Source organism: Haliotis rufescens, unplaced genomic scaffold (genome assembly GCF_023055435.1).
Source record: "Haliotis rufescens isolate VD_foot unplaced genomic scaffold, xgHalRufe1.0.p SCAF_87, whole genome shotgun sequence".
Lineage (NCBI taxonomy): Eukaryota > Metazoa > Mollusca > Gastropoda > Lepetellida > Haliotidae > Haliotis > Haliotis rufescens.
This window is the reverse complement of record NW_025964380.1, coordinates 1,354,533-1,362,266: the sequence shown is the minus strand read 5'-3', so window position 1 is coordinate 1,362,266 and position 7,734 is coordinate 1,354,533.

Here is a 7,734-nt window from a genome sequence, read left to right as displayed (position 1 = left end):
GAAGAGGAGACCTTGTAATGATGGAGGAGATGAAGCAATTATAATACCAGTTATCTTGTAGAATCATCACTGCCACCAAACGATAACAGCATATATGTGCGGCTAGTTGACCTGTTTCCACACACTCCATCACACACTTGAAATATATGTCCATGGTCCGGGAGCCTTGCACAGATCAACTGGCCCCTTTTGAGCATGAACTTGTGACGTTTCCTGGCGTGTGTCTATTAATTACCACTTCAAAAAGAGACGGCCACGAATATCGTGATGATCAAGATCGATCGAATTAAGTCACCATCAATATGTTTTAATTTAAAATATTATAAACTCATAAACCAAACTCATAGGTGTGTTCAGTACGGGAAAATCCATACAGAATCATTTTGACTATTCAAAAGAGGACAATCGCTCAACGTCTGTAACAATGGACGTCATTCAGCCTCACATTTTCGCTGCTAATCAGATCTCGCGAGATCACGTTTTCAAGCGACGGGATTCCACGTTTGACAAGAGCAGGAAATATCGGAATTATTTTTCGCAGTATGTTTGACATGCTGCACGAAATTTCATTTCCGGCTTCCAATGGTCAGCTGACTGTGATCAGCGGCGCAACGCTCTGAGAGCGTGAAAGAATTAACCCTGTGATACACACGTCACGGAAGGTGCGATGTAACAACGAACCAACATTGCTGAAGAAATCCGCATTTATTTCCACCAAAGTGTTTTTCCCCAGTTTGATTAGGAATTTCTTTCTGAACACTACGCCAGTCCTCTTTGAAGTGTTGTAAAATTAATTTTCTTCTTATAACTCATCCCGACGACTTTTGTTTGCCACTGGTGAGGTATGGTATTAAATACAGATATCGCCACGTCAAGGTCATATGAACTGATCACAGACATTTACGATATCCTAAAAAGGTAATATTGGCGCATGTAGTGCATGTTGAGGTCAAAGTTCAGTATCAATATGCACGTGTTATGAGATGTTGATTTAATCATCAAATACTGCGTATCGCATTTGTACGAGCAAAGTAAACACCGAGCTCACAATGGTAGTTTGCGGTAGTTCACTGCTCTAGTCGTCCTACTCCAAGAAGATTGTTGCTAAGAGATGACGGATCCTTTAACTTTAAACCATGCATGTTTCCTGACAGTAGTTGACATGGAGGCATATCTTATGCCTGAGACGGCCTCCGTGGTGTAGTGGATAGAGCGTCTGCCCGGAGAGAGAAAGTCGATGGTTCGATCCTCTTCCGCGTCATACCTAAAGACATGAATGGGATGTCCATGTTTAACTGAGGCTTTGTATCTCAGTGGGAGGGCACTATAAAACTGGCATAGGTCCAAACTAGTACAAGCAAACACACTCACACACACACACACATACATACATGCACACACACACACACACACACACACACACACACACACACACACACACATGTATATGTACGTCGCTGTAGAAGTCCAATCATCTTTAACGACACGTTAAAACCCTTTTCACTTCATCTCACCACCTGCACCTCACCTCTCCACCCGGACCTCACCTCACCACTTGAACCTCACCTCACCACCTGCACCTCACCTCACCACTTGCACCTCACCTCACCTCATCACCCGCACCTCACCTCACCACCTGCACCTCACCTAACCACTTGCACCTCACCTCACCTCATCACCCGCACCTCACCTCACCACCTGCACCTCACCTCATCACCCGCACCTCACCACCTGCACCTCACCTCATGCCCCTCACCTCACCACTTGAACCTCACCTAACCACTTGCACCTCACCTCACCACCTGCACCTCACCTCACCAATTGCACCTCACCACATGCCCCTCACCTCACCACTTGAACCTCACCTAGCCACCTGCACCTCACCTCACCACTTGCACCTCACCCCACACTCTTGTACCTTAGTAGGGCCCTTGGTTAACAGGATCCCCTACATTCTATTCCTGTCGTCCGAGGACCCGTGAAGATCCGGGGTAGAATAATCTTTCTGCAACACATGCTTGTCGTAAAAGGCGATCTAGGGATCTAGTGGTCAGGCATGTCATCGATCCCAATTGCGTGGATCGATGCTCATGATGTCAATCACTGGATTGTCTGGTCCAGACTTGATTATTTACAGACAGACGTCATATAGCCGGAATATTGATGAGGGCGGCGTTAAACAACAAACCATACCTAACCAAACAACTCGATGTTGACAGGTGATGTTCTATCACGACCTGACAGATAGGTTCAAGCATCAGCCCATCAATAGACATTCTAGTCCTATCCAAGGTACATGCTGAATAAGGTTGTCATGGAAACTAGAAATATTCCAAAACCGATTTGAAAATCCGTGTTATATATTCATGATATGCGGATTAATATCAACATTGGCTGCAGGTGGCCCTATCGCTCAGATTTGTGACAGCTCAGGCTCCAGAAAATCAATACTTGACAGAAACTGTTTATCTTACGACATCGACCACGCTGTGTCACACCCCCAAGTTTAAAGTGACTTGGCTTACTTCCGGTATATTACGCGCGTGTATTTTTCAATGACCTTTAAGCACTCCGAAGTCTAAATACCTAAACAGTATGAGAATAGTTGTCTCTTAATTAGCGAATTGGGTAAGCCTCGTGTGTCGAGGGCGACCTCTGATCTCTTCAAAGCTGACATAATTGAAAACACGCGTCACTACTGTAACAGGCCTTATCCGAATCACTAATCCCTACGCCAGGAAACGTGGACTACTTTTTTATGCGTAAGCATGACGCGAATTGAGAAGGTAGATCCGGCAGTAAATGTCGAGTAAGTGGGACTTGGTCAAGCATGCAGCAATAAATATCGACATCTTGACCTTGCATCACTCGATTAAAGATGTTACATCTGTGAGTCGGAGAGAAAATCATTTTTCAAAGCATGAATTATGAAAATAGCTGAAATAACAAACTGTCGTCGTTTAATATTTTTAGTAGTTTTGGGACTGCCATTTTGCAAGATATGAATAACGGTTTATACTAAACATTAACTAAGAGTTATGTGTGTAGAAGACCTATAACAGTAATTCATTGGGAAAACAATTTATTCAATATATTGCTTTAACCTTTTCTGCATTTAGATTTTAAATGGGACTTCGTTTTCTTGACACCCAGGGAATTGATTCTGCTGGGATTCGCATTTAAAAAGTCAGCGTCATATTTCGTACTGCACCTGAGCCTGTCGTGCGTCGGAGAGTCTATTATCATGTAAAGGGGTGTAGGTTATATAACATATTTCTACCTCTCATAGGTTTAGTGATGGATACTCGATTTAGTTCCACCTCTAGATAGCTGTTTAGGTGTGTAAAGTCACTCTGGTTTCAAATTTATTCAAACCGAATAACCTTTCCTACACTTGTTTTTAATGGGCTCAACCACGTCGCGTATCGCAAATGGCGTCTGGTTGGTTGTGAAATTGAATCATTTCTAAATTACGGTTTTAAATTTGCGAAATTCACGCACTGGTTCATCTGTAGAGGAGAAACATTCTGCAGAAATTGTGAGATTCAAGCTCACTGAATCGGTTATCGTCGCTTCCAAACCTTTAATATAGCATTTTGAAACACTCAATTTCAATCAACATTTTCAAAGCAAAACGTGATTCATCAATTACACGTTTTGTCGTCAACATTTTCTGTTTGACAAAACAGAAAAGTGTTCTACAAACAAAAGCATACTGCTATGGACTGTTCAATTTTAGAGGGGTGTCAGTTTGCTATTTCGTGTCATTATGGAATGGTTTAAACCAGTAGTGCTGAGGGTTGTATGGAACAGAAATTTGTAACCCATGAAAGTGATAGAAAAAGTATCAAGTATCACACGGTATACATCATCATCATCATCATCATCATCACCATCACCATCATCATCATCATCATCATTTTATTATCTTGTTTTGATATATGTTATATTTGGAAAGGTTATTTTTATTTATTTATTTTTAATTTTGTGTTTTAATTTAGCCATTATTTGATAGTTATATTAAACACCATTTTATGACCCTTGATGTGACTAGGAATTGCTAAAGTCTGTTGTTAAGAAGTTGACATTTAGATATGTAATTGCCAACCAACACAACTCTGAAATATGACGTAGTGTGTTCTTCCCTTCTTGGCGAGTTCCCGCCAAATCTCATGCATTGCAACTGTCAATCATTCGATCTCGTGCACGTGGCACACGCTTCCCACGCTTCCCGCTCGTGCCACGCTTTGTTCCGCGAGTCGTGTCTCTAGGTATTCTTCCGGGGCTTACCGTTATCAATTATAGATTACCAACCTTTATACGTTTCGTGAGTTAGGGGCACTTCAAAGAATATCTCAGGTTTTCCCACGGTGAAAAATTGATTGTTTCCAAAATTTCAAGCCGGAAAAATTAAACTGCGTTATCTTCTTAATAATCTTAGATTTTCCTCCGTCCTTATATTAGGTGTTCCCGCGCGTGTACCGTCGCAACACAGACGTCTTGATGACGTCATTCAATACATGCAGCTGAAGGCTATTTTCGTAGAGTTTTTGTTGTGATTTCTTGTTATCTTGTTTATTTGGGTCTTTTCGACAATTTTAAGTATCTCTGATAATTTCGATATCTCCTGATTATAGAATAAGACACGTGGTTTGTTATAATATATTGTCGTTATCCGTTCTGTGATGAATTACAGAATGTTTAAATTCTGATGGTTATTAAAAGGTGCAAGCAATCCTGTCTTCGTGGAGGTCATCATCAGTTTATTTTGACAATGCACATATAGCATTATATACGCTTACAATTCTTCATAACGTTCATGCACGTTCTTTTCTTGCAACGGTCATTTTATTCCGGATTCCAGGCAATTTAGGGTCGAGTCAGAGCTAGCTTTTGGTTGGTTTGTTGTTCAACGCCGCACTCAGCAATATCCCAGCTATATGGCGGCGGTCTGTAAATAATCGAGTCTGGACCAGACAATCCAGTGATTGACATCATGAGCATCGATCCACGCCATTGGGATCGATGACATGCATCAACCAAGTCAGCGAGCCTGACCACCCGATCCCGTTAGTCGCCATTTACTACAAGCATAGTCACCTTTTACGGTAAGCATGGGTTGCTGAAGACCTATTCTACCCCGGAATCTTCACGGGCCTCTGAGCCAGCAAAACCATTGAGACCATCATGCAGGGACAGCTGACGACAGACAGACAGACACCGACAGCGGCTGCACACACACACACACACACGCGCGCGCGCACACATACACATTCACAGACAGATTGACAGACAGACGCGTACAGACGGGGTACGATGCAACACCAGAGCACCCAGCCCACGGTTCACCAGCGATATCCACCCCAGCCAGTAGATAGGCGGGTGGGTTCGCGAGGAGTAGGGTGGGGTTGCGAGGAGTGGGATGGAGGTGTCGCTGGAGTACGAGGTTAGGGGTGAGGCTGGGGGTCGGGGGTAAGTTTGAGCCGATTCTCCAGTATACATACATACAGGTTTTATTCTAACTTCACAGATGAACAATGTTCGGTGGGAAAATATGACCTCTGCCACCACTTCCAGGAACCACAGTGAACACAGTTTCGTGTACGTGCAATCGCATGACGAGATAACATGGCCGCAGTCGCGATATAATTGTTCAAATTGTGTCCCTCTACTTTTGAAAACAAGCCAGAGTGTGTACCTAATTTCTTTTGAGCAAAGAATAATCAGTCCGCCATGTTGTGCGAAGTATATGCGTAGGGTTGTTGCGTCACGTGGTTTACAGTGGATATGTGCAATGTCCCTGCTCCACTGCTGCCCGGGGTTTCACGAAGGCAGCGGAATAAGCCGAGCGGACCCGAGTGCTTGAGACTATGAAAAAACATGTTCATTTACTCAATCTCTGTTTTACTTAAAACATGCACCAACGGGCCCTTAAAATGCCCAAAGTAACAGATGAATGACGTTGAAAGTCTAGATGTATTGAACAACACACGGGAAAGAATTGATCCGGAATGAATACACTCATATTATATTCTATAAAATATATTACATGAAACATGTTTTGATATTAATTGAAATCCTTTTCTCGGTGATGAAACGTGTTCATTACTAGTCTAAAAGGGGCCGATCATTTGGCATTATGGGCCAGGGGGAGGTGACTGGGTTGTTTTAGAAACAAAATATTTTGTCCCGAAAAAGGTTACAAAATAATCTGTCCTCAGGTTTTTGAGTGAGTGGGTGAATTTGGTTTTTATGCTGCTTTTAGCAATATTCCAGCAATATCACGACAGGAGAAACCAGAAATTGGCTTCACACAATTGTAACATGCTTTACCCACCAGTCTACCCCACCGCCCCTCAAGTTTTTGAAAAAGAAAATAAGTCATTGATTGGAAACGCCGGCAGTTCTATTCTGATGTTTTCCATCACTCACGAAGCAAAGATGAAGTTCGTGTCAAGTCACTGCTATCGCTTCTTACCATCAACCCCATCTCCAATTTGTTTGATAGAAGAAAAAAACTATCCAAACATCTTTAAACTACTGATTTACGTAAAGTATCTTTGTAGAAATATAAAGTTTTTTGTCACTTTATAATTTATAGCTTGTGTCTAGTATTGGTTTTGTTGGACACAAGGAGCCTACGTCAGATCTTCCGTTGATTTCATTGTTTACAATCAACATCGTCACGGCAGGGATTCATTTCCGAGACAATTCCCTATCACTATAGTCATTTCACAATATGGCCGCAGCATGCGCAAAAACATATAGAAACGCAATCCCATCCCACTGAGCTGGACGAGAGGTTGCGCGAGAACAAGAAGACATACGTGTAATCACATCTCGTCCCTGCAAACGAAGCCTCCACGAGCGATAAAATCCTTCACACGCAATATGAGAATAAAACGTCAAAAATGAAGTTTTCCTCAATTTATTAACAGAAGCATAAAAAAGACTCCCGGGTTGAGAAAAGCCCCACTAATACTTGTCAGGGTGCCAAGATGGAACATTGCGTGTGCAGCCAAAATGCTATCGACAGATTGTGACATGTCGTCTGTCAAGTTCGATCTTATTACGACAATGAAACCGCTTTACGACTATAAGCCCGGATGACGATGATTTGTTTCTTGCTAGCGAGAAATTTTAATTGATTTGACTAATGCTGCCTGTTGTAACCACACGGTGGGGGACAGGAGGGGTAAACACACAAGAGACACGTTTTCTCCCTTCAAACTGCAGATGATCCGAATTAATGAAATCAGCCTCCAACATGGCGGCAATCGTCTCAAATCTCCCGGGATTTTACGAGATTTCTCGACAGCATCTGGGCAGGTGTTCTGAATTGGCCGATCGAATTTCGATGTATTTCGTGAGAACAAAAAATCAGCTTCACTTGAGGAATTTCTCAAAGGAAATTCATTTAGATAATGAAAAATTTTGAAGAATGAGGATACTCTTAACTTTGCAACGTTAATCATTCTACAGCAGCGAAGATCTGGAAACTGATTTATTCCACATTGAATTAGCTAAATAGAAATTTAATTTGACAGTTTTATAAAAGAAAGAAAATAGACTAAATGTCTCTCTGATATAACTCAAAGTCATCTCCAAACCATCCAACAAATAAGATTACTTTTGATGGTTTGATTGATGGTGGATAGAAATGAAAAGAACAAGAACAGCCTAGTAACATTTGGAATGTTTCAAGTTTCCAATTTACAAGAGTATGCTTTCTTC